Source organism: Crotalus tigris, unplaced genomic scaffold (genome assembly GCF_016545835.1).
Source record: "Crotalus tigris isolate CLP2741 ecotype Arizona unplaced genomic scaffold, ASM1654583v1 scf7180000024122.54249, whole genome shotgun sequence".
In the NCBI taxonomy this organism is placed as follows: Eukaryota; Metazoa; Chordata; class Lepidosauria; order Squamata; family Viperidae; genus Crotalus; species Crotalus tigris.
The window spans coordinates 12,423-39,929 of NW_024100399.1; the positions used below are offsets into that span (position 1 = coordinate 12,423).

A 27,507-nucleotide genomic window follows, 5' to 3' on the forward strand; every position below is an offset into this window, starting at 1 on the left:
GGTCAATTATCTTGTGTAATGAGTACCGTATGTGCCGAGAGGGAAATGGGGACAAACTGACATGTTGTTTAACAATAAAGTGTCAAGCTGTGAAGATTCCTTGCTTTAGAACTGCCATGATGCTTCCGGCTGATTTCTGTGTTACGTGTACCCTGCCTGTGTTGTAAAAAATGCTGCATTAAAAGGCTAATAAAGAATGGATATATGTTAACTATTGGCCCTAGACCTACTCTGGTAATTATTATTTGTATTTTAATAATTATTTTCAGTGAGGTCTGATTCATAGTTTGGATTTTAACATTTTATAGGATGATTTATGCCACAAGATAAATATTTACATCCCCTTATAAATTTAGACATTGCAATAAAAGAGAAGTAGAAAGTGTGTGAATGAAAGTTGAGAGGGGGGAGGAATTGAATAGTTTCAGGTTTGTATGGATACTGGTTGTGCAAATTATGTTTTCACCTGTGTACATTGTTAGATCACACCCTTTTATTAGCATAGGTGTAATAGTGTCCACAATAGTATCCCTCACATGTTGGCTGTGTTTGTTTGCCTGCATCAGGTCCTATGTGACTCACCCTCTGATAATGTGGTTTTATGGTGTAGTCTATTTATTTGTTTAGATGGTATCTAATCAATTTCATAACATCTGTTGGTCTGTCTGTTTAACAAAAAGATTGGGCCAGGAAAGTATCCTCTCTCTCTTGCGGATTTCCTATTGCTACATCTTCATTTCCTTTATCAAGATCCAGGCTGTGCTGATATTAAGTCATATTAAGTTGTATCCAAGGCTATTTCACTTGAGAAAAAATAACCTTAAGAATTTTTTTCCTGCTCCTTTCCAAGATCTTAGTGAATAGCTTCAATCTGATTTTATACTATTTCTGCTGAAGCAACTACATTAGCTGGAAGACATCGGTGGCAAAGTAATCGCAAAGCAATAAATAAATAAACCGAAAGGGAAGAATGAGACTGTGTGAAATTATAGCATAATATGTGGTTGAAGAGCAGGCAACACCTCCCTCCCTCCCTCCCTCTTTCTCTCTCTCTCTCCCTCCCTCCTTCTCTCTCTCCCTCTCTCTCCCTCCCTCTCCCTCCCTCCCTCCCTCTCTCTCCATCCCCCTCCCTCCCTCTCTCTCTCTCCCCCTCCCTCCCTCCCTCTCCCTCCCTCCCTCTCCATCCCTCTCTCTCTCTTTCACCACAAATGTTTTAGAGTTTGATGCGTAGCAATTTTATTTATATAAAGAAAGATGAAGCGATAGCAGGTGGCAATCTCAGGTCCTTGACCATATCTTGAAGATATCCATGGTCGGAGATGGAGATGGCATTATTTTCCACTTCCCCTATACAAATGAGAAAAAAATAATAAGTTGATCAAAGTGAGTTTAAAGTCAATTCTTTGCTTTGCAAAGCTTTGTGAATGCAAACAATATCAGGCAGAGAATCTCATTATGTACTCTATCTGTAGTATCTCTATTAGAGGAGAGTTTTCTTACCTTTTACAACACTTCAATAGCGACCCACAGCCCAGGTTCCCAATGTTAGAAGTTCCAAGAGGACATCGGCTGACACGGCAGAATCCGCCTTCCTGATTACACTGTGGTTGGGCATTCCCTATGAAAAGAAAAAGAGGAGACACGTAAATGATGAGTAAAGATTCCTTAATATTTAAATATACTTTCCCTTCCAAGACACTACCTTCTTCTACAGAACTGCAGGATTCCTTTATCCATTTATATTTTTATTCATTTATAACGTAAAAATATCAAAATAAAAAGCAAATAGTAAGGAACAACCACAGGGAAAGAGGAAAAGGGGAAATGTGGAAAGGGGGGGGAGAAACAAAAGGCATTGAATTCCGATTCCCTGTTGCAGTAAAATAAGGCATGAAAATCGAATCTCAACTTTTTGCATTTCTGTATTAGTATGAACTAGCCATTTCTCTATCAACAAATCAGTCTAATCAGTAAACCCCAAAATCATAGTATCATTTTTTTCCACCTCAAGCACAAAGTCCAGAAGCAGTTTCCAAGTAGAAACAATAATGCTTTTATTCTTTTCTTTTATCAAAACTGTCAGTTTAGCCAAATTCACTCAGTCAACTTTCAGGCCCAAGGTGGGACTAGAACTCAGTACCCAGAGTTGTCATATTTTGCTCTAATCACTAGACCAAACTGTTTCTCCACTTTGCCTCCTTATTCAAACAAAACATATTTGGCTGAGAATTGGGTAAATCAATACTAAAGTGAAGCGTACCCAAAAAAATAAGTTACAATAACAAAACCCCCAATAAAGTTATTTCAAGAATTGTGAATCAAAAGAAAAATTAATGGCATATTTATCCTTATCGAGATCCAGGCTGTGCTGATATTAAGTCATCAGACAAAGTCATTCTTGTTCTAAGTTGTATTTAAATGGTATTCAAAATGGTATTTAACTTGAGAAAAAATAATCTTAAGAATTTTTTTTCTGCTTCTTTCCAAGATCTTAGTGAAAAGCTTAAATCTGATTTTATACTATTATATATTATACTACTGGTTTTCCCAGTTGTAATGTATGTGTCACAAGTTCCGACTAAAGAAGCACTTCAAAGAACTTTCAGGCATGTTTCCTAAAGTCTTTATTTGCAGAGCTACAAATTTTGCCGGTCACCGTGTTGGACTAATTGATGCCAGAATCTGAACTTCCGGTCGCTGGCATCAAGCTTTCCTTGCTCAACCCCTCCCTTCTCATGCAGTCACAGGTCACATTATCCAATTAGTGAGAAGGTCAAAAGTTTACTTCCTCTTTCTTTCCCGGGCTTTTTCCCCCGCCCAGTCTAAGCTAAGTATTAACCCAATAAATGCCAAACAGTTTTGCATATTGTCAAAGCAAGAATATACAGTATTTGCAGCATTGACATCCGGCCCCCCTTTGTAAGCCAAGCCATCCCTGCATGTTAGGGACGCTTGATTATCTTTGAACCATTGGTCAGTGAGGAGCTCTCGTTTTATTTTCTTCACTCCAGGGTCATCCGGATTGGGGACCCTGCGAGGTGTAAGTTGAGTGACAGTTTGTGGATTGGGAATAATTGCCTCGTTAACCTGCTCTCATTCACTTTTGTACTGGGGTAACCGGGATAGCGCATCAGCTAGAAAGTTCTTTCCTCCTGGTATGTACTTTAGAGTGAAGTTGAAGCGGTTAAAGTACTGTGCCCACCGTACTTGCTTTGGTGACAATTTGCGAGGAGTTTTCAGTGCCTCTAGGTTCTTGTGATCTGTCCATACCTCAAATGGTACCTTGCTCCCTTCTAGATAGTGTCGCCAGTTCAATAGCGCCCACCTAATTGCAAAGGCCTCTTTTTCCCAGATTGCCCATCTTCGCTCGCTCTCAGTGAATTTCTTAGAGGTGTAGGCACAGGGTTGCAGGATCCCATTTTTGTTCTTTTGAAGTAACACTGCTCCAACCGCCATATCGCTGGTGTCGGCTTGAATCACAAAGGGTTCCCCTGGGCAGGGGTGCTTTAGAACCGGTTCAGCGGCAAATAGTCTCTTTAAATTCTCAAAAGCTGTTTGACAGCTCATTGTCCATGCTAGTGGTTGGCCCGGTCGTGGCTTCCCTCCTCCTTTGCCTGTTTTGAGTAGTTCTGTAAGAGGAAGGGCAATCTCGGCAAAAGAAGGGATGAATTGACGATAAAAGTTGGCAAAACCCAGAAAGCTTTGGAGCTGTTTGCGAGTCCTTGGGGGTTGCCATTCGATTATAGTTTTTACCTTGGCCGGATCCATTTCAATGCCCTCATTGGAAATTCGGTAGCCAAGATAGTCTAATTAGGTTCGGTGAAATTCACATTTTGACAATTTGACATAAAGCTTGGCATTCAATAGTTTCTTTAACACTTCTCTCACTAGTTTTATGTGATCATTCATGTTTGTGCTGTATATCAGGATATCATCAAGATACACCAAAACCCCTTTGTACAAGTGATCATGTAGAACCTCATTAATCAACTGCATAAATACGGCTGGGGCCCCCTGTAGTCCAAATGGCATGACTTTGAACTGATAGCTCCCCATTGGACAGTTGAAGGCAGTTTTCCACTTGTCTCCCTCTTTTATTCTCACCCGGTAGTATGCCTCTCTTAGGTCTAACTTAGTGAAGACACTCCCCTTAGCCAGGTGGGTCAATAAATCCTTTAGGAGGGGGAGGGGGTATTTATTTTCCACACTTACAGCATTGAGTCCCTTGTAGTCTACGCAGAGACGAAGAGACCCATCTTTTTTCTCTTTAAACAACACAGGGGCTCCCACGGAAGATTTGGCCCGTTCAATAAACCCCCTCGCTAGGTTCTTGTTCACATATCGCTGCATCTCCTCCATTTCGAGGGGGGACATAGCATACATCCTCGGACGTGGGAGTTTGGCTCCGGGCACCAGTTCGATGGAGCAGTCATTGGGTCTGTGAGGGGGTAGGGCATCACATTCTTTTTCACTGAACACCTCCGCCAGGTCCAAGTATTCTTTGGGGATGACTGGTTCACCTGGGGTCAGTGAGACGGCCATGTGCGCTCGCTCATTGGGTGGCCTAAGATGCCCGGTAACATCTGTTGAATCAATGGGGGGATCAGGCCCTATAGGTAGTCTCACAATTCTCATTCCTTTCTCCCACCAGATAAATGGCTTCCATTTGTCCAACCAGGCTAGTCCCAGGATCACTGCCTCGGTCATCTTTGGAGCCACCAGGAAACGAATAAACTCCCAGTGTGCACCTATTTCTAGGCGTAAAGGCTCAGTTAATTGTGTAATAAGAGTCCCTCCCATCAGGGAGCCATCGGCTTGCTCAAATCTCATCGGTTTGGAAAGCTGTTTTGCCCTTATGCCCATTTTCATGGCAAACGCCAGACTAATAATGCAGCGGGTACATCCCGAATCAATTAGTACGTTTAAGTCTATTTGTGCCCCAGACTTAGGGATTACAAGTTTGGCGGGCAGTGAAAAAGGCAGGATTTGTTGACTCACCATTGGGTCGTTTTCTCCTTCATCGTCGCTATCAAAGAAGGGAAGAGCAGGGGCAGGTCCACCTGGAGTCTTGGCATTCTCCTGTGTGTGGGGTGTAACCTGGGCGACTGGTTCTTGCGTGAGTCGATTAGATTTTTCTCTTGGTAGCCACTGAGCAGGTTTCTTTTGCATCGCCGGTCCTGGCTTGCTCTGCAGTCGAGGGTAGGGGACTGGACAGGTGGCCGCTCGGTGTCCTCCTTGTCCACACCGGAAACACTTGAAGGAAGGGCGTGCAGGTGGCCTGGGTCTCTCAGCCCTTGCAGTGGTTGAAGGCTTTCGTGGGGGTGATTGCTGTTCAGGTAGCTCTGGTTGCTGTTCGGGTTCCTGTGGGGGAGGCTTTTTATAGCGAGAGAGCTTAACATCCAGCTTCACGGCCGTCTGGTACCACTCCTGCAGCCGATCAGGTACTTCTCGATAGATGCAAGCCTGGGAGAGGTGATCATCTAATCCCTCGATGAAGTGATGGATGAGGGACTGCTCAGGCCACCCCTCTATTCGCCCTGCCATCTTGCGGAACTCTCGCACGTACTCTAGGGCAGGCCTCCCCGCTTGTTTTATTTTGTGAATTTGTCCTGCTGCTTTGAGGCCGATGGATGGGTCTTCAAATCGTTCTCTCAGTCCTAAGAGAAAGAGATGAGGATCCTCCAATTCGAGGGCTTGCTCGCTATATAGATTGTTCAGCCATTCAGATGCTTCTCCCTCCAGGTTGGCCCCAATGACGTCAACCATGGCCCCTGGTTCCGGATAGAGATAGGCCCAGCGATTTAGATGAGAACGCACTTGGTTGAGGAAAAAAATCAGCTTCTCTGGGTCCCCATCAAACGTTGCATTGAAGGGTGGTGCAAACACAGGCTGCTGTGGCCCCCACTGGGGCTGGTTCCATGGCTGCTGGCCAGCGGGGATGGATGGTACCCCCTGCAGCTGTAGGCCTCCCAATGGTGGCTGCGCAAGTGGGGGTTGTAGTGGTCTTCTCTGTTGTTGGACTGGAGGGGGTGGTGGTGCCCTCTGCTGCTGCTGATCATTCATCTGCCGGGGAAACCCATCTACCCCTTGCTGCAGATGCCTCAGACTGGGACTCACCCTCTCTTCAGGGTTGGGGTCTCTGGCTGGCAAAGGCAGGGTCTGACAGGCTTCCTGCTGGGCTCCCCATCGCTCTTGTGGCCACCCCAGTTGCTGTAGGCCCCAACCTGGCTGCAGATTTATGCCCAGGGGTTGCACGTTTGGGGGCTGTGGCCAACCTCCTTGCTGTGGCTGTTCTCCCCCCCAGCTGCTGATTTCCTGGCATCTGTACCACCCTAAGGCATTGCAAGGCCTCTATTGGCTGTGGTAAGTTCAGAGGACATGGATCAGCCACTTGCTGGGGAACCCAATTTCCCCTTTGCTGCAGAGGATTCAAACTGGGATTCTCTCTCTTAGGGATGAAGGTTTCACTTTGTAGGGACTGTTTTCTGTTTCTCATTTCTAAGTTTTGAAATCTTTCCAACGACTCACCCATAACTGTGTTATCTGTCCATTCTGCCTTTGAAGTCTTCGCTCTCAGCTGGGAAATCTGCCAAATTTCTCTCTCCCCCGGCTTGCTGGCTGTCGCTTCCCCCCCCGGGGAGACTGTTGCAGCTACGGGGCTGGTTTCAGGCAATTTTTTTTTCTCCATAATGAGATCTCCCCCGAGGCTACTGTTGATAGATCGGGACGTAGATCGTTTGAAAAGAGTGTTGGATTCTGGCATGATGTCGCAAGTTCCGACTAAAGAAGCACTTCAAAGAACTTTCAGGCATGTTTCCTAAAGTCTTTATTTGCAGAGCTACAAATTTTGCCGGTCACCGTGTTGGACTAATTGATGCCAGAATCTGAACTTCCGGTCGCTGGCATCAAGCTTTCCTTGCTCAACCCCTCCCTTCTCATGCAGTCACAGGTCACATTATCCAATTAGTGAGAAGGTCAAAAGTTTACTTCCTCTTTCTTTCCCGGGCTTTTTCCCCCGCCCAGTCTAAGCTAAGTATTAACCCAATAAATGCCAAACAGTTTTGCATATTGTCAAAGCAAGAATATACAGTATTTGCAGCATTGACAGTATGGCTGTGAAAGTTGGACCATAAGAAAGGCTGAGCGCAAAAGAATTGAGGCCTTTGAACTATGGTGCTGGAGAAGACTCCTGCGAGTCCCTTGGACTGCAAGGCGTTCAAACCGGTCAGTCCTAGAAGAGATCAACCCCGACTGCTCTTTAGAAGGCCAGATCCTGAAGTTGAAACTCAAGTACTTTGGCCACCTAATGAGAAGGAAGGATTCACTGGAGAAGGGCCTAATGCTGGGAAAGATTGAGGGCAATAGAAGAAGGGGACGACAGAGAATGAGATGGCTGGATGGAGTCACTGAAGCAGTAGGTGTGAATTTAAATGGACTCCAGAAGATGGTAGAGGACAGGAAGACCTGGAGGAACGTTGTCCATGGGGTCGCGATGGGTCGGACACGACTTCGCAATTAACAACAACAACAATACTATTTCTGCCCAAGCAACTACATTAGCTGGAAGACATCAGTGGCAAAGTAATCACTACAATAAATAAACAAACCCAAAGGGAAGAATGAGACTGTGTGAAATTATAGCAAATTATAGCACAAATTGTAGCAAATTATAGCAGAAAGTCCAGAAGCAGTATCCAAGTACAAACAAAAGTACTTATATTCTTTTCTTTTATCAAAACTGTCAGTTTAGCCATCTCTGCTAACTCCATCAGCTTTTGTAACCGTTCATCCAAGATGGGAATGGAAGCATCCTTCCAAGAATTGCAGGATTCCTAGGACCACAGCAAGTTTTCTCTGACCACACAGATCCATCTCTGCTGATCTCCTGCAGCAGCTCAAATAAATCAGCCATTAACCCAGGTTTGAAGTCTGACTCAAAGATGAATTAGCTGGTAAGCCTACATCTACTAATGTAGGAGGGAAGAAATAATTGTATTTCATATGAAGGATAGACCTTACTGTGATATATTTCTCTCCAGTATTGCCAAGGATCCTTGCTGAGTTACAGTGGCCAGTTGCATTGTGTGTTTTGGATGAAGACCTTGAGTGAGCTGAGAATTTGGTAAACCAATGTTAAAGTGAAGCAAATCAACAAAAATAAGCTGCAATAACAAAAACCCCAATAAAGTTCTTTCAAGAATTGTGAATCAAAAGAAAAATCAATGGCATATTTTTCAAATCTTTGGAGGCTCATGTTGTCAATAGTCTATACTGTTCAAAGCTATTTCTGTAAAGTAAAACAAAAAGATGTTTAAGATTATCCTGCTTTCAGTGGTGATCGTATTTGTTTAAAAAGGAGTGAGTTACCAATCCTTTGTAAATTATCAGTAATTTTATTTCTTACCTGGTTCAGACAGGAATGCAAGGAAAAGAAATGCTAATAGCAGATAAAGGATCTTCATGCTGAGACTGGTTCTGGACCAGACATGGCTCTCTATTTATGGAGTTGTAATGATTGCATCATATCACCTCAGTGAAGTATTGCAAAATAGTTCTTACCTAAGGCAACGGTGCATCTTCCTTGTATTGAAACACTCCTGTTTGTTAGCTGTTACAAAAGCCCCGAGAAGAGCAGCAGACTTAGTTGAACATCTAACCTGCTATGGCTATAAAAGATGGGAGGCTCGGGACTTGCAGTGTCCGAATGGGTCAAAGAAAATTCCTTACTGAATTGCTGCCCAAACTCTACAGTCCACGATGATAATGCTCGGCCATGTTCACCAATGGCTGGACTTTGGGAAGAGCCCTTAGAAGTAAGAGGTGGAAATCTGGGGTTGGCACTGCTATCATGGGCGACACATTTTTATGGGTGGGTTTTGGGAAAACAGCTGCTCTGCTTCCTGGTGGGTCTTTGTGGCACTCAGATGAAGCACAGACTGATTTGGCTTTCGTTGAAGTATTCCTCCCTCATCCAGGAGATTTCTATTTCTCTGAAGACAGAGAATATATGCAGAGTTGGAAATATCCCTGATGTCTTAGTTGAGGGTTAATAATAATAATAATGATGAAGTTGGAAGGGACCTTGGAGGTCATTTAGTCCAACCCCCTGCTCAGGTAGGAAACCCTATACCATTTCGGACAAATGGCTGTCCAGTCTCTTCTTAAAAACTTCCAGTGTTGGAGCATTTACCGCTTCTGAAGACAGGTTGTTTCACTGGTTAATTGTTCTCACTGTCAGAAAGTTTCTCCTTAGTTCTAGGTTGCTTCTCTTCTTGATCAGTTTCCACCTGTTGCTTCTTGTCCTGCCTTCAGGGGCTTTGGAAAATAGCTTGACTCCCTCTTCTTTGGGGCAGCCCCTGAGATACTGGAACACTGCTATCACATCCCCCCTCATCCTTCTCTTCGTTAAACTAGACATCCCCAATTGCAGCAACCGTTCCTTATATGTTTTAGCCTCCAGTCCCCTAATCATCTTTGTTGCTCTTCTCTGCACTCTTTCTAGTGTCTCAACATCTTTTTTACATTGTGGTGACCAAAACTGGAGGCAGAATTCCAAGTGTGGCCTTACCACTCCTTATTAGGAGTCCTGTGGGACACAGAAGACTAACTGAAATTGAGAAGGAGAGCTGGGTTCCAAAAGCTGTGAGTGTTGGTTACATTGAATGTTTCCTGCTGCTTCAGTTACAAAGGATCTCATGGGCGCCATATTTTTTTATTACTTATCTCTACATTTCAGTGGTGAGAACAATATGGCTTTACACTTAGGCGAGAAAAAAGGAATGAACAGGTATAGAATAGGTGAACGTGGCTCAGTAGCAGTAACTGTGAGAGTTTGGCTCCAGAGGTTTTGGGTGCTCCATCACTGTTACAAAATATAAATTTTTTTAACTTTTTTTAATTAAGCCTATATTCTGCTCTGGGAGGCCCTGGGGGGGGGAAGGGGGGGTTTGGGTAGGGGTGGGGGAAGGGGGGTTTTGTTGGGTAATGTTTGTTTTTTATCTGTATATGTTGTTTTTTGTTTTTGTATTGTCTTTTATTTTCTGTAAAATTTATAAAACTTTTTAATAAAAAAAAATGTCACTGCGTGGATGAAGGGCATGATTCATTGTCATTATTTTTCTGGTCTGCCTATCCATTGCTTTTAGTTCTGCTTGAGTCCAGTCCACTATTCCAGCTGTGTACCTAATGACTGGGATTGCCCAGGTGTTGATTGCCTTTATGGTATTTCCTCCATTGAGTTTGGATTTTAAGATCTTCTTCACTCTCTTGATGTATTCACCTCTAATCTTTTTCTTGACTTCAGTGTGCTTGATGTTGTCAGCTTGAAGGATACCCAAGTATTTGTAGTACTCTTCCTCATCCAGACTCTTAATGTTATTTTCGTGGGGCATCTTGATTCCTTCAGTTTTCATTATTTTTCCTTGTTTGATAGTAAGTGTGGCACATTTGTCCAAGCCAAACTCCATTACAATATCTTGGCTATATATACGGACAGTGTTGAGCAGCGATTCTATTTCAGATGATGTTTTTCCATACAGCTTCAGTTCATCCATGTAAAGGAGGTGGGATAGTCTAGCAGATGTTTTTGATGTTTGATAGCCATGTCCTGAGTTATTCAGTATTGTTGACAGAGGAAACAGTGCAATAACAAATAGTAATGGTGATAATGAATCTCCTTGAAATATTCCTCTCTTGATATTAACCTCTCCCAGCTTCTCACCATTGATCTGCAACTGTGTCTTCCATTGTGCCATCGATCTTTGCACAAATTTTCTGATGTTTCTACTGACTCCTGTTATTTCTAGGCACTTTATTATCCAATCATGTGGCAGAGAGTCAAATGCTTTTTTGTAGTCAATCCATGCCACATTCAGGTTGGTCTTCCTTCTCTTGCAGTTTTCCAAGATCATTTTGTCTATTAGGAGTTGATCTTTTGTTCCTCTGCTATTGGGGTGGTTTCTTTTCTGCTCAGGTGGAAAGAGATTGTTTTCAACTAGATGCTGTTGCACTGCATCAGCTACTACACCAGTTAGTAATTTGAAAGTTGTTGGTAAGCAGGTAATTGGCCTGTAGTTACCTGGTGTTGCCCCTTTTACTGGATTTTTCATTATTAGGTAGGTTTTCCCAGTTGTTAGCCACTTTTCAATTTCTCCTCCTTGTAGTATATTGTTGAACTGCTTGGCAATGAGTGGGTGTATAACAGTTAGATGTTTCAACCAAAACCCATGCAGTTCATCTTCACCTGGTGCTGACCAATTTTTGATTTTCTTTGCTCTTTTTTCTACCATTTTTGTTGTTATTACTAGTTCTTTCATTTCAACTTCTGTTTTATTTGCATCCACCTCTTTTAACCAAGCCGCATCCTTGTTGTATTTCTTTGGGTTATCCCATATCTGCTTCCAGAACTGCACTGTTTCTTCCTTGTCAGGTACTGACTGATTCCTTGCAGTTTCTCCATTGATGGATTGGTAGAAACGTTTCTGATTGGATTGAAATTGGAGGTTCTGCCTATAGTTTGCAATTCGAGCTTCATATCTACTGATTTTCCTGGCTATAGCTGTTATTTGTTGCTTTATTATTTCCAGTGCTTCCTTGATCTTCCTTGTTTCTAAGTGGTATTTCTTGATTAGGTATTCTTTGGTCTTCTTGTTCTTCAGCTTCTTTTCTTTCATCTGTTCTAGCTTGCTTGCATGTGATCTTAACTTGCTGATCTTATTTTCTAGTCTAACCTTCCATTTTTCTGGTGCACTGTTTGTTTGTTTTTCTTTTTTGTTGATTTTGCATCCCAGGTATTCTGTTATAACTGCAGCTGTGCTGTACATTAGTTGGTTTGTTTCTTGCAGTGAATTGGTGCTTATAATTATTATTATTATTATATTATTATTATTATTATTATTATTATTATTATTATTATTATCAATCATCGCACAGTCAGCCAGATGTTCAGACTGGATTTGGCATTTTGTCTACCTATCAAGTCCTTACCCAGGACCTGGGATAGGTAGATGTGGTTGTTTGATGGTATTACAGGTATCGTTGCAGGATGGAAGCAGTTCCTAGTAAGGCCGCCTTTTGCAATTGACTAATAGCTAATTTGTCAATGCCAATGGTGTTCAAGTGGTGCTCCAGTTGTTTTGGGATTGCACCCAAGGCGCCTATGACTATTGGTACTACCCTTGCTTGCTTTTGCCACAGTCTTTCTATTTCTATTTGTAGGTCTTTGTTTTTTGTTATCTTCTCCAGTTCTTTCTCGTCTATTCTGCTGTCTCCAGGCACTGCCACGTCCACTATCCAGACTTTTTTGTCTTTCTTATCGACAATTGTTAAGTCTGGGGTGTTATGTTGCAGGTGCTTGTCTGTTTGAATTCTGAAGTCCCAGAGCAGTTTAATTTTATTATTTTCTATGACTTTCTCCATTTTATGATCCCACCAGTTTTTGCTTACAGGCAAATGATATTTTTTGCAGATCTTCCAATGCACCATTGTTGTTACTTTGTCATGCCGCTGCTTGTAGTCAGTCTGTGCAATCTTCTTGCAACAACTTACCAGGTGGTCCACTGTTTATTCAGGTTCTTTGCATAGGCGGCACTTACTGTCTGTTGCTGTCTTTTCAATTTTGACTTTATATGCATTTGTCCTTCAGGCTTGGTCTTGTGCAGCCAGAATTAGTCCCTCAGTCTCTTTCTTCAATTTTCCTGCTCTTAGCCATTGCCAGGTCTTGTTATTATCTGCTTTCCCAGCTATTTTTTTAACGTATTGGCCATGTAGTGCTTTGTCTTCCCATGCCTCTATTCTGTTCTTCATTTGGTCTTTCTTGTAGGCCAGTTTGGTCTCTCCAGTAGTCAGTAAGCCTTCCTGATATACTAATTTCAGTGCATCTTCATCATTGTTCTTCAGATATTCTTCCAAAGCCATTTAAAGAACAATGATGATGATGATGATGATGATCATTATCATCATTATTATTATCCTAATATTTTTTAAAATGTTAATGTTCTGTGTTTTATAATTCAGTATCTTGATATGGCCGGAAATGTTCTAATATGTGCATGAGAAAAATATTGAATTTATTAAAAGCTAAAAATTGAGACTTGGTAGGACCCCAAATATAACACAGAATTCTTCATTGTTTTTTAGGTCAGTGATATAGTTACCTCAGAGGCTTTGAGTGATAAAAGTCAATTCCCTTTTTTCCATCCAATGCTCCCCAAGGAAGGGATCCAGTATCCAGCAATTGTCCAACTGCTTCTTCATTTTGGATGGACCCTGATTGGTCTCTTTGCTCCAGACACAGAGAAGGGAGAGAATTTCATGAGGACTTTTACTCCAATGCTTCTCAGGAATAGAATTTGTGATGTTATATCACAACGATTGTCAATGACTGGACATACCACATTCCTCAGGGATGCCCTCTCTAAATGGAGACAGGTCAACGTCTTTGTTCACTTCATAGAATATGATTCCCCTTGGGATAGTATTTTTCTCTTCCATTCAACCCATTGAAGGGAAAGTCTGGATCTTGACAATAACTGGAGTATTTTCAATTAAAAAGGATAGGCGTCTTAAGCACGTCCATAGTATTTGGAGCTTTCCCTTTCAGTCGAAACAGAGTTGGAAAAATGATAATGCCTTTAAAAGATATTTCTTTGTGGAACCTGGATTTCAAGCTGACTATTTTCACTGTTCTGTTTCAAAACACACCTTTTCTGTCAAAGGCCGGAAAAGATGCAGCCAGAAAGCATGAGTGGAGACCCAAGAGAAGAAGAATAGAATGCAGGTCAAAAATCCAGGCATTACTTACAGTGTCATTCTGGCCCACGCCTTAAATGCTGCATCCCAACCTCAGAGGAGAAGGAAGAAGGGAGAAGAGAGGTTGGGGGCTCCAAGGCTGCAGCCGTGGAAGGTAGGGGGTCCCAACCAGGATCCATCAAACTAAATTCCTTTTCAGGGTCTTTTGTGCTCTCTGGGCTGGGTGGTTTAAGATCTTAAGCTTCTGTACAACATCTTCTACTTATCAGAAAAATGCCGCATCCTCCCTTCAACAACCAAAACTTTTTATATATTTGAAAAAAAGTTCCCAGACTTTTTCTGATTTTAAGCTCCTGTAAATTAGGACAAGAAACAATGGTTGAAAACTGATCAAAGAGAGAAGCAACTTGGAATTAAGGAGGACAATTAACCAGTGGAACACTTGCCTTCAGAAATTGTGGGGGCTCCATCACTGGAGGTTTTTAAGAATAATTTGGAAAGCCATTTGTCTGGAACGGTGTAGGGCTTTCCAGCTTCAGCATGGGATTGGACTAGCAGGTCTCTGCCAAGTCGGTTATTCTGTAAGTTCTGTTGGTTCTCAGGTGTCGCATCCAGTTGCCATGGATGCTGTAGAGATTTAGAGATGGTTTCAGATTGAAGCACAAGCATTTTCCCATGCCCTGAATAACACAGTAACTTAAAATCTGTTTTCACAAAACAAAATACTCAGACTTACTTACATATAAAATCATCCTAGTTTCACAAACTAAATATGATTTTTCAACATTTGCCTATTTTTCACCAACTTTTTCTCTTCTCTCTTTTTTTCTTCTCCCAATCTGTGATACAATTGCTCTGAGAAAGGATCCTTACAGTGAAGGATGAGAAGAATAGAAAAAAACCACTGAAAGATTTAACAATTTCTGTGTTGGATGCAGAAATGTAATACAGAAAATGTTAAGTAATCAAGATGCAAAGAATTGTTGCAGTGAAAAAGCATCCTTGGAGGGTCTCTCAGGGAGTCAATATTGAGCCTGGTTGTTGGTGAGCAATGGGTTGAAAGTTCTCGGCAATGAGTGGAAAAGGTGGTTGTTGAGCCACATCTCCTAAGCTTTGCGTTGAGGGTTGGGGCCAATTTCTGTGGACTCCCATCAAATAGCCTTGATACAGGACCTGATAGAAGATGAACATGCAAAATTAGAAATCAATTAACCACAGGTGCACTAAAGAGTAGGAGACCAGTGAGACTGAAAATGGCAAAATTGGCAGCCCTAAAAAGAAAGGAAATTAATTTTTAACGTGGTTCTTTGCCCAAGAACCACAGAAAGCAGTTAATGAGGAAATTGTGGGAGCTGCATCAATAAAAGTGCCTTGAAACCTTGAGATAATGTCAAACTTTTGCTATTCCCCAAGAAACGGACAATTACTTTGTGTAATGAGTGGGTGCAGCAACGGTAATGAGGAAAGCACAGATGCAAACTGACTTGGTGTTTAGTAATCAAGTTAAGTAAGGTGGAGAATAATAAAATAAGTGGAAACTATGACTTAAATTTAGGTTTAAAAATAATTGAGGAACACTCCATGGTCCCTTCCATCCCATTTTTGTTCATTTGCTTGAGAGTGTGTTTGGGGCTCAATGGAGCCATGAGAAGTAGGATTGATATGTACCAAAACTGAAGAAAAAGGTGATGCCAATATGACATTTGGGTTGCATGTGCTGTTAAGAGGACTTGGATCCTATTCTCATAATAATTATCTGATTTTAGATGAGTCAAAGTCAAAAGTGATGGTTCTTGGAAAATGACAGCATTGCCCTATAGGGCTAATCGATGAGGAGGCAACAGAGCAAGTTCACACCTTTCCTCACCTGGGGGAATTTTCTCTGGGACTGGATCTGGGCTCCCTCAACATCAAAGGAGCTCACTTAGAAGGCACAAGTGAATGCACTGTTCATTTTTTTTTAAAAAAAAAATCATAGGTATGCAGCTTCCTTAGACTGAATTATTAAATACAAAATATCACCGTTCTATTATGCACTTATATTGAGCTGAACTTTGGGCTTTAATTTATATCACTATTAGAAGAAATCAGATCACATATCTGAGAAGTATCTTGAGGGTGGATGAAAGGACTTCAACTGCTGCCCTCAGAGCAGAATTGGGAATTTATACAATTTAGAAAATTGGGGTATATAAATATTTTTATTAAAATTAATGGTATGGAAAATAATAATACTAGTAATAATAGTGATGATGATGATGATATTGGAAGGGATCTTGGAGGTCATCTAGTCCAACCCCCTGCTCAGGCAGGAAACCCTATACCATTTCAGACAAATGGCTGTCCAATCTCTTCTTAAACACTTCCAGTGTTGGAGCATTCACAGCTTCTGGAGGAAGGTTGTTCCACTGGTTAATTAGTTAGTTAGTTTCCATCCGTTGCTTCTCATCCTGCCTTCAGGTCCTTTGGAGAAGAGCTTGACTCCCTCTTCTTTGGGGCAGCCCCTGAGATATTGGAACCCTGTTATCATGTCACCCCTCGTCCTTCTCTTCGTTAAACTAATAAGAGTGCCCAAATGCTATTAGAACAAACAAATTTCATTTAAAACATTCTTGATTTTATATTGGGAACTGTCATCTGCCTGTCTTTTTTGCCACTCAAGAAAAACCTAAAAAATGCTGCACAAAGAATCCAAGATGTTAAAATAGCGAAAAGTAGGGCGTCTTCAGTAAGGCTGGCACACTGAAAGGCATCAGCTGCTACAAATGTACCTTCCAAGTATTGAGTTAAATCTACAAGTATACAATGAATATACTTGTATTTGTGGAGTTCCAGAAGTAGAAGATGTAGTACATCTCTTATTTTGAATGACAATTATTTAAGAAAGAGGGAGATCAATATCTTGGATTGCACTTTAGAGAAACAGTCTATTGGGATCAAGCTGGCAGGAATAGCCAACACTCCAGAAGACAGGCTTAGGATACAGGAGGATCTGGACAGACTTGAACACTGGGCACTATCTAACACAGTGATTCTCAACCTTTCTAATGCCGTGACCCCATAATACAGTTCCCCATGTTGTGGTGACCCCCAAGTGGGTGTGGCCACCAATAAGAGGGAGTAGGACAGCTAGGGAAAAGGGAAAAAAATGGTGGACAGCATGGTTTGGTGACCCCTGGGAAATGGTCATTCGACCCCAAATGGGGTCCCGACCCACAGGTTGAGAACGACTGATCTAACAGAATGAAATTCAGTGGTGAAAAAAGTAAGGTTCTACATTTAGGCAAGAAAAACCAAATGTACAGGTATAGTATCGGGGGTACCTTGCTCAATAGCAGTAATTGTGAGAGGGACCTCGGAGGCCTAGTGGACAATCACTTAAATATGAGCCAGCAGTGTGCTGCAGCTGCCAAAAAGGCCAACACAGCGCTAGGCTGCATGAACAGAGGGATAGAATCAAGATCACGTGAAGTGTTAATACCACTTTACAAGACCGTGGTAAGGCCACACTTGGAATACTACATCCAGTTTGGGTCACCACGATGTAAAAAAGATGTTGAGACTCTAGAAAGAGTACAGAGAAGAGCAACAAAGAGGATTAGGGGACTGGAGGCTAAAACACATAAGGAACGGTTGCTAGAATTGGGCATGTCTAGTTTAACGAAGAGAAGGATGAGGGGGGACATGATAGCAGTGTTCCAATATCTCAGGGGCTGCCATAAAGAAGAGGGAATTAAGCTATTTTCCAAAGCACCTGAAGGCAGGACCAGAAGCAACGGGTGGAAACTAATCAAGGAGAGAAGCAACCTAGAACTAAGGAGAAACTTCCTGACAGTGAGAACAATTAATCAGTGGAACAACCTGCCTCCAGAAGCAGTAAATGCTCCAACACTGGAAGATTTTAAGAAGAGACTGGACAGCCATTTGTCCGAAATGGTGTAGGGTTTCCTGCCTGAGCAGGAGGTTGGAGTAGATGACCTCCAAGGTCCCTTCCAACTTTACTACTATTACTATTAATATAAAAAGAAGAAGAACAAACAACAACATAAAATTGAAAGAAGAGCTATCTGGTGCTGCAAACTCCCTTCTGTGAGGTAATCCACCAGATTCTTATCCTGCACTGTACTTACCTTATCCCAAATGGTTGGCAGAAGTAGCAAGTCTCCAGATGTTTAAGAGGATGGGGGACTTATTCAATTCCAAAGGGAAGTAAGTCCAAAGGGCAGGAACTGCAGCAGAAAAGGCAGGCTTCTGATGATCCATAAAGTGGGAATCTTTTAGGGAATGGATTGTTTGCATGCCAATTATATCTGCTCTGGTGGGACAAGCAGATATCCTCAAGCAGAGGAAACCCTGCAGATATCCTGGTTCTGTCTCATGGAGGGTTTGAAAGGTGAATTTAATTGCACCTGGAAAGAAACTGGGATTCTGTGGAGCCTGCACAGCAGGGGTGTCCTATAGAAGAACACACGGAAACTCAACACTGCATGCCTTTGCATTCTGGACCATTTTATAAATTCCAGCTGGTTTTCAAGAGCAACCCTATGAGTATGGGATAAAAAGATAGAAACAGAAAACTGATGGCAGAAAAAGACCTAGTGCTGCATCGAGTCTGCCCTTTGAGTTTTTTGTTTTCTTACTTATTTAATATTTCAATTCATTTTTTTCAAAAAAAATGCAGATGATGGACATATGTTTATCCCAAAAAGGTTTAAACTCAGTTACTGATGAGTGACCCATCAACCATGCTCTCAATATACTGCTCCAAAAATACTGGACAGAGGATAAATTTGTCTAACATGGTTGGATCCATGAAGAACCACTTGAGAAGGGTTGCAACACTGACTATTTCAGGACAGGTTGTATAGTCCCCTTCACAAAAACACCATTGACTATCCTGAAATTGAGAGCGTCTCCTAACTATTAGGCCTTCTAGAAATTCCTTCAAATGTCATTCTTTCAATGGTCCTGGGGATCTCCTGGTAACAGGGCCCCGTGTGCTGGTTGCATGGTAAGTACCATCTTGATGTATTCCTCTCTTGCTCTCTTAGCATTTATACCTCAATGTTTTAATTTTTATGATTGGTTTAATTGTATCCCACCAAGAGTCACTTTGTGTGAAATAGCCATATAAACCCGATAAATAAATTTGAAAAAACATCTTAACGAAGATTAATTCATAAATAAATTCAACAACAGGAACTGAGTGTGTTATTTCTATTTTTACCCTGTAAAAATGAGAAGGTGAAGCAATATGTTTCCATATTCTCTCAATTTGGCAAAATTTTAAAGAGAATGAATTCAACATTGGTATCAAAGGATATTTAGTAGATTGGTCTTTTATTAGTTCTCTGTTTCCTCCTTCTTTCTGTTCATTTTAATCCCAACACTGCATGTTAGAATTTTTTTCCTTTCAGGAGCACAACTATATTGCATTTGGGGGGGGGAGTGTTATATCTTACTACAGTATTTAACAAGAAAGAAATTTGGAAAGATAAGAAAAGGTGGAAAGGAAATATCTACTTGATGACTTTATGCTGACTCCTGTCTTTGGGTTTCATTGTTCCTTTAACCCAACATCTCTCCCTCTATTGTTCCTCCCAATTAGATATCTCAGCTTATAAGGATAAATGATCTTACTAAAGATTAACTGATTAAATGAATGATTGATCGATGCATCTATCAGTTTGTAATGTAAAGTCGGTTTTTTTCTCATAGAGCGCCCAGAATGGAGTTCCAGCAACTTTTTTGGATGGAATCTTGTAGGGTAGGCAAGGCGGGTTGTATGATGTGTATGAGTTCTGGCACCTTTTTTGGGGGGGGGGAAAGCACTGGGTTTAGGTAAACAAAACCCATTGATCAAAAATTATTCCTCAAGTTACAAAGAATACACATATTTCTAAGAAAGATAAATATGGACAGAAACATCCGAACTGGGAAATGAAAGAGAGATTTTCCATGCAATGCACAATATCCTTTTTCTTACCATATCCTTCAAGATATTTTTCTTATATATCCCATTTAGGGAAGAAATTGGACACCATTAAAATTGAGAACTAAACAATCAAACTTATATGTGTCTTTAACATGCATATTGATCAAAGTTTCCCGGTGGTGTCATCCATCTTCCTGAGTGGAGATGGTCCCCTCTGGACAAGGAATGCAGTCGTAGCAGCAAAATGGCTCTCCTTCTTGAGTCTTCTTGACAAATCCAGGATGGCATTTTTCCACACATTTAGACTGAGGCAGAGACTAAACAGAAAAAGAAGAAATGCCAAAGAAAATATGTTAGGACTCACCAGCCATGTAAGATGGAGGTAGACATGAACATCAGCCAAGTCATCTCTGGGCTTCACGTAGGCAAATATGAAATCTCTGACCCCTTCCAAATGGTTGCAGGAGAGACAATTGCAGGCAGATGCCTCATTCAGTCCCTCTCTTTTTCTTCTGACATATCAGATGACAAAAAAAATACCTTTCTACTTAACAAAGTCTGAGGGATGAAATTGAGAAAAGATTTAAGCATTAACTGACAACCGGTGGGTTCCTCCTCATAGTGGAATTAGCATGCATTCCTCCAGTCTTCATACATGCTTGATTTTAAAATAAGATATCCAAACATACTAATTTTGGAGTGACGTTTATCATAAAAGATTCATTTTTTATTCCATTAGATTTATTGAAATAGAATAAAACCATGATCAAGAAAAGATCTTCTGACCAGCAGAATCTGGAAAGATTTCTTCTCGAGTGCATAAAACTTTGCAAAGCTGCTTCCCTTTGAACATGGTCCAAAATTATCTCCCAGTTAAGATAAAAAAAAAGGAAAATTTCTTTACAAATAAGGGCTGTCAACCCTAAAGATGAACTTTATTTGTATATACCGGTATATATATGTTCGGTTTATATGGCTGCCATGCTGGTGAACTAAAACTAAAACCGACTGACTAGTTTCTAAAACTATAGTGAGGTGAGATGGAGGTGAGGTCATGAGAATGTGTCCCTCAAAAAGGGTGAGTCATGGATCACTTGATACACCACATGGGTCATGAGTGTGAGCCTTATGTGTGAAAGGGATATTCAACACACGGTATCCAACACAAGGTCCTTTCTGTTGAGAGAATACAATTAGGTGACACAATCTGACAGGGAAATACACACTCATATTTATTATTAGTTTGATCTGTAGCCTCGCAGTGTGTCCTAAGGCAGCTAACAATGAAGATAAACAATTGCATTCAAGGGATTTTCAGATGAAGTGCACTCTTACAAGCCAATGACCAAATCTAAGTAACATTTCTCTCTAAATTGTTCCTTTTTATTTCTGATTTTTTTTCACCAAAGTGATGCTTCAGTACTTCAGTAAGCCAATCTTTTGGATGACAAAGTTGTCGGCTAGGTTGGTTTTGCATGGATTTTTATTATTTTATTTGAGACAATACTGATATTGACAATAGATGTACCATTTAAACAATGGAAAAAAAGTTTTTTATAGAAGGACACATCCAAACAGTTTTTCATTATATACAGCAATACTTTGCAGGGGCCAAGTGTACCTGTGTGTACCTCAAGGTCCAGTCCACCATCCAAGTACTAATCAAAGTCAACTCTACGTAGCATCTCTAGTCCAGTGGTTCTCAACCTGTGGGTCGGGACCCCATTTGGGGTCGAATGACCATTTCACGGGGGTCACCAAACCATGCTGTCCGCCATTTTTTTCCCTTTTCCCTAGCTGTCCTACTCCCTCTTATTGGTGGCCACACCCACCTGGGGATCACCACAACATGGGGAACTGTATTATGGGGTCACGGCATTAGAAAGGTTGAGAATCACTGCTCTAGTCAGTCAGGATTAAAGCTAAAGAAGTTGACATGCCATCATTTGACCTTCAGAAGACACAGGATTTTTAATCTGAAAGAATGCTAAGGGTTGCGGGCTGGGCTGGGCTGGGCTAGGATTGGATTGGATTTCATTTTATGTCCTTTTTTAAAGGTTTTGGGTAATCAACTGGCTGTCCCATAGTTTTTCATAAAACCCATTTTAAAAAACCAAACAAATGCAGCTTCCTCTGGGCCACGTTTGAACACGTTATGGTGTCCTCCTCATATTCTCTGCATTACAGTGTGAATAATCAGGGATCAAATTCAAACAGCTTTGTGAGAGATTTGGAGGAGAAGCATGAGACTTATCAAACTGCCTTCTTCTCAGAGAGAAGCACCACAAATTCCTTTCAGTATTTCAGAAGAGGTGAGCTTGGTTGATTTAAAAATACCTTTGAGGGATTACGGGGTGGAAGCAGGATACGTGAAAAGTCCTCGTGAAGCTTTGCTTCATTTCCATGTGGCAAGTTCACTGAGATAACTGAAACTAAAATGTTCCTTCTCTCAAGCCTAACTCTTCGTCCCAAACAACAAAATGCCATAAGCATGAATAAAGAAAAGCCCTGGTCAATTCAAATGTCCTTCTAACAACTGCTAAATAGTATCAACTTCTTCACACAGAAATTTAGGCAGCTTCTTTTCAAACAGTGTTCCTCAATTATTTTCAAACCTAAATTTAAGTCATAGTCCCCACTTTTTTTTTTATTCTTTACCTCATTTAACACCAAGTCAGTTTGCATCTGTGCTTTCCTCATTACCGTTGCTGCACCCACTCACTGATTTCCTCATTAACTGCTTTCTGTGGTTCTTGGGCAAAGAACCACATTAAAAATTAATTTCCTTTCTTTTTAGGGCTGCCAATTTTGCCATTTTCAGTCTCACTGGTCTCCTACTCTTTAGTGCAGCTGTGGTTAATTCATTGTAAGGAGTTTGGAAGATTCAACTCAATACTTGGAAGGTACATTTGTAGCAGCTGATGCCTTTCAATGTGCCAGCCTTACTGAAGACGCCCTACTTTTCTCTTTTCTCTATAACTTGAGGAGAAACTCACCTGCAGGAGGCTGGATGGGAGTAGCTGAAAGGAGAAAAAGAGCCAATCAGGACCCTTCATGGGCTGGAGGACTCAGGGGGTCCCCCTCCCCATCAATAGCCCATAATAGGTTGCAGGATGCTCTCTTATACAGTAGACTCTCCGAGAACAGAATTTCCCAAGCAAATCTCCAAGGGGACCTTCTTGCCATCTGCTAAGCTTGCTGAGAGGCCTCCCCTGGATGGTCCCCTCCCCCACAATCTCTCATCCAGCCCCCCAGACTCACCTTTCTTGCTCTTCAGGTAGAGGGAGAGCCCCATGGCAAAGAAGATCACCCCGATCACGGCCACCACGATCCCTGTCCAGAGTTTGCTCCTGGCCGAGTTGGAGGAACGGGGTTCTGGGGAAGGAGAAGGAGCCTCACTGAGTAGGAAGATCAGGGCCAGCTTCCCTCCCAGGAGGGTCCATCCCAGCTCCCCGCACAGGGAGGGTCTCTGCCCCCTTCTCAGGGCAGGAGGGGGTCCCCAGACCAGAGGGGAGGGGCTCACCCCACTGGATGGTGATGGGGGCCTCCAGGCTGGCGTGCTCCACTTGGCAGGCGTAGACGTCCCCCCCCGCTGGGGCTGGGTCTCCAGCATCACCTGGAGCTGGTAGGTCCAGTCTCCGTTCTGGAGCTCCTCCCCGAAGGCCACGCCCTCCTCCTCCGGCCGCCCGTTCTTCAGCCACCGGGCCTCGATCTCCACAGGGTAGAAGCCCCTCGCGATGCAGAGGAGGATGGTGTTAGGGGAAGTGGGATCCAGCTTGGTGGGGGAGATGGAGACGGTGGGCTTGGCTGGAGGGCAGGAGGGCAAGAGAGAGACCTTGCTGGATTCCTCCCCCTGCCAGAAAAAATACTTGGTATAATATTCTGCAAAGAAGTATTTCTGGGCAGGGGAAACTTTGGACCGTGGGAAGAGAAGGAAGGTCGTGGGTCTGATGGGAAGGAGAGGAATCTATTTCTTCCCTTTGGCATGTTCCATTGTCATCCTTGTAGAATTTCAAACTTTTTAAGGGTAATTTATTTTTATGCTTATTTTTATACTTCTTTATTTAGGGGTGATGTTATATCCTACGCCATCCAGAGCCCTGCTTTCAGGGAGGGGGGGGGCGGTCTAGGAGTGTCCATAAATAGCAATAAATACCAATGATTAATTTTCGTATATCGGAGAGCACAGAATACACAAGGAGCAAATCTTTATCCGGGAGAGTGCTAATAAATGAAATGAAGCGGGGGGGGAGGGGGGCGTCCGGGCATTCCCCCCCCCGTGGAACTCCCCCTCACTAAATCACTAAATTTTAGAATGAACTTTATTGTAATATCTATATCAAATTTTAATTTCATTGGATTTATTAAACTAGAATAAAACTGTGAGGAAGAAATAAACTTTTGACCAGTAGGATCTGGCAAGTTTTTTTCTTTGAAAGCAGTCCAAAATTATCTCCAGTTAAGATAAAAAGAAAAATTTCCTTACAAATATGGGCTGTCAACCTTAAAAATGCTCTTTATTTGTATGTATATTTGTTCAATTTATATGGCTGCCATGCCAGTGAACTAAAACTAAAACTGGCTGACTAATTTCTAAAACTATAGTGAGGTGAGATGGAGGTGAGGTCATGAGAATGTGTCCCTCAAAAAGGGTGAATCAGGCATCTTTTGGTGCCCCACATGGGTCATGAGTGTGAGCCCTGTGTGGGAAATGGATACTCAACACAACATAATCAACACAAGGTCCTTTCTGTTGAAAGAATACAATTAGGTGACATAATTTGACAGGGAAATACACACCCATATTTATTATTAGTTTGATTTGTAGCCTCTCAGCATGTCCTAGGGCAGCTAACAATAAAGATAAACAGTTGCATTCAAGGGATTTTCAGATGAAGGGCACTCTTACAAGCCAGTGCCCAAATCTAAGTAACATTAGTTTCTCCTGCTTGAATAGGTTCTCCTGCTTAAGCAGGGGGCTGGACTAGAAGACCTCCAAGGTCCCTTACAGCTCTCTTCTCTTCTATTCTATTCCCCTTATTATTTCTGATATCAAGATTTTTTTTGCACCAAAGTCATGTTTCAGTACTTCAGTTTTCAAGTCATTATCATGGTGAGATGGGTAGCAAGTAAATTTAATCAATCAATTCATAATTGTGCTCACATCAGACCAGTCATTATTATTTTATGTGAACTGAAAGCCTTGGATCTCCTTCCTAAATTCCACTATCCCAGTGTGGGTTAAAGAGAGGCAGGTGTAACTATGGACTCAGCTGATTAAAAACATCCCAGACTATGAACCTGCAATTTTGGGAGACCCCTGACTCCAACCAGGACAAAGATGAACCTTATTTCCAAATTGGACTAACAGGACCTCCATCCACTCTGGATTCCCTTTCCTCAGATTCAGTCCAAATCTGAACTCAGGGACTGGTCAACAGAATTGCCTTCATCTTTCATACGTGAAGGCAAAAAACTAGTGAACTTGAAGCTATTAGCACCAAAATCTCCAGCCTATGAGGCCCTGTCTCACCAGTTTTATGGTGGTACTAAACTGCCGAGGGACACTAAATGGCAATGATTTGTGTCCTAAATAATAATCACCCCATCTCTCATTTTGGATCAGCTTACAACAGGGTTCAGCATGACAGCATCAGAAGGGAAACCTTGGTCAATAGAACTGAAGCTTGCTTATCTGCCTAAGAAAGTTATAGGGGTTTTACTCCACACATTCAATTCTCAGTGAAAGTTACTCACTTTTTTGATTAGGTTTAGCCCACTTGAAACAGCTTTGGAAAAAAGAGAAAAGAGATCAAAATTTTCCCCACCTTCTTGAGGAACTTTAAGTATGACAAAGCATCTTGGTTGATTGTAAGTCTTTGTCTTTCAAAAGTGCCCAATTGCTTGTTGATGGGATCCTCCTTGGGAAGAACCACCCTACTCAAGATCTGCTACTACGTTTTCATTCTGATCCAAGTACACTTTCAGCAGGGAAAGATTGTACAATTCCCTCTTCTTTAGAAATGGATGGAACTAGAATGGAAACATCCAGGAATTTAAAAGCTTAAATCTTGGTTCCTTATCTCTTTTTACATTTGAATCTTTCTTCTATGGTTGTTTAACTTGCAAATACTGTGATTTGGGAGAAATAGTTTTACCATTATCTTCAAAACTGAAGTACAAATATTAAGCAATATTTCTAAAGCATGTAGTATATGCAGGGCTTTTTTTCTCATAGAACGCCCAGAATGGAGTTCCGGCACCTTTTTTGGATGGAACCTTGTAGGGTAGGCAAGGCGGGTTGTATGACATGTGTGAGTTCCGGCACCTTTTTTTTTTTTTAGAAAAAAAGCACTGAGTATACTAATAAAATGTAGCAATGATCAAGAATCAAGTAAACAAAATACACAAATAACTACAGTATGCATAAACTCTTTGCAAACAATAGGGTGATTACTAGAAAGCAAGGATTTGTTAAGAAGGAAGTTGCAAGGCTAATGTTCATTCAGGTAGAGGAGATAGGAAAAATGACCAGAGGAAGTAATTCTACTTTATTGTAAAGCTATATTAACAAAATCTTGCAATGTGAAAGTATAAATCTTTCACTATCTCTTTTGACAGTCATGTATCACCTATTTCTTCTTTCCTTTAGACTGGTCAAACCCAACTTCCGCAGCTGTTCTTCATACATTTTGGTCTCCAAGCCTTTGATAATCTTAGTTGCTCTTCTCTGAATTTTTTCAAGACTCTCAACATCTTTTTTGTGGTATGGTGACCAAAATTGGCTGCAGTATTCGAGGTGTGGTCTTATTAGGGCTTTATAAAGTGATACTAGTACTTTGCATGATCTTGAATCTATGCCTCTGTTTATACAACCCAGGATTGTATCAGCTTTTTTGGTTGGTGCTGCACACTGCTGGCTCATAATTAAGTGATCATCCACCAAGGTCCCTCTCACAGTTGCTGTTCCCAAGTCAGGTCTTGCCCAATCTGTATTTGTGTCAACGCTGCTAATATTGAATATTCTTGCTTTGACAAAATATGCAGATGAGAATAGGAGAGGAGAGAAAAGCATGAGGAAAGGAACGGAAGTGAATCTTTGCCCTACAAGTTAATTGGAAGATGTGAATCATGACGCCAAAATAGGGGAGGGGAAATGCCTGGAATGTTATGTGCAAAGGACGGGAAATTCAGATCTTAGCATTCCTCCATGCCGTGCTGACACTCCTTTACACTAATAAAGGCTTTTTAGGTTAAACAATGCCTGAAAGTTCTTTGAAGTGTTTCATTAGTCAGACACATGACAATTTGTTCCTTTGGTTTTTCCTGCCTAAAGGTAAGACTTTGCTTTTCTCCACATTGAAACTCATTGTGTTGGATAGGGCCCATTGTCAAGTTTGTCAAGATCTTTTTGGAGCCTGAGTTTGTCTTCTGGGATGTTGGCTACTTCTGACAGTTTGGTGTCATCTGAGAATTTGATGAGTTCCCCTTCAATTCCCTCGTCTAAATTGTTTATAAAGGTATTAAAGAGTACTGGGCCTAAGACAGAACCTTGTGATACCCCACTGCTTACTTCTCTCCATGTGGATGTAGTGCCATTTAGGACTACTCGTTTTGTACGGTTTGTCAGCCAGCTACAGATCCATCTGGTGGTGATGTTGTCTATTCCACCCTTTTTTAGCTTACCAAGGAGTAGTTGTGGTCTATTTTGTCAAATGTCTTACTGAAATCTAGGTATACTATGTCCACTGCGTTTCACTGGTCTACTAGTTTAGTCACTTTATCAAAGAATGAGATCAGATTGGTCTGGCATAATCTGTTTT

The 27,507-nt window shown here is 41.6% G+C and overlaps 1 pseudogene; it reads right to left on the bottom strand.

Annotated features, from left to right (window-relative positions):
• Window positions 1-1,219: 1,219 nt before the first annotated feature.
• Window positions 1,220-23,631, bottom strand: LOC120298751 (annotated as a pseudogene).
• Between the last annotated feature and the right edge of the window lie 3,876 nt (window positions 23,632-27,507).